The sequence below is a fragment of the Pygoscelis adeliae genome, unplaced genomic scaffold (genome assembly GCF_000699105.1).
Source record: "Pygoscelis adeliae isolate BGI_AS28 unplaced genomic scaffold, ASM69910v1 Scaffold36, whole genome shotgun sequence".
Classification (NCBI taxonomy): Eukaryota; Metazoa; Chordata; class Aves; order Sphenisciformes; family Spheniscidae; genus Pygoscelis; species Pygoscelis adeliae.
The window spans coordinates 1,172,173-1,172,409 of NW_008824934.1; the positions used below are offsets into that span (position 1 = coordinate 1,172,173).

At 45.1% G+C, this 237-nt stretch overlaps 1 protein-coding gene across 1 annotated transcript in view; it reads left to right on the forward strand.

Annotated features, from left to right (window-relative positions):
- Nucleotides 1–237, forward strand: part of DVL1 (dishevelled segment polarity protein 1) — a 72,617-nt gene that overhangs the window by 59,916 nt on the left and 12,464 nt on the right. The window lies entirely within an intron of this gene.

Below are 237 nucleotides of genomic sequence, written 5' to 3' on the forward strand. Positions count from 1 at the left end.
TCTGAACTACAAACACAGGACACAGATGCTCGACATTAATTTTCTAGGGCTGGGAAGATGGGAGCAGGAAGGAGGGCTTGGGTGCTGTATTCAAAGAATATAGTCATCTTATGACAAGGATGATTGAGTTCTGCACAGAACACAAGAAGGCTGGTTAGGCTCTTGGACCCAGATTCACCCCACTGAGCTTTCAATATTAGATGCCACTTTGCCTCTATGTATGGTAGAGAAGGAGTC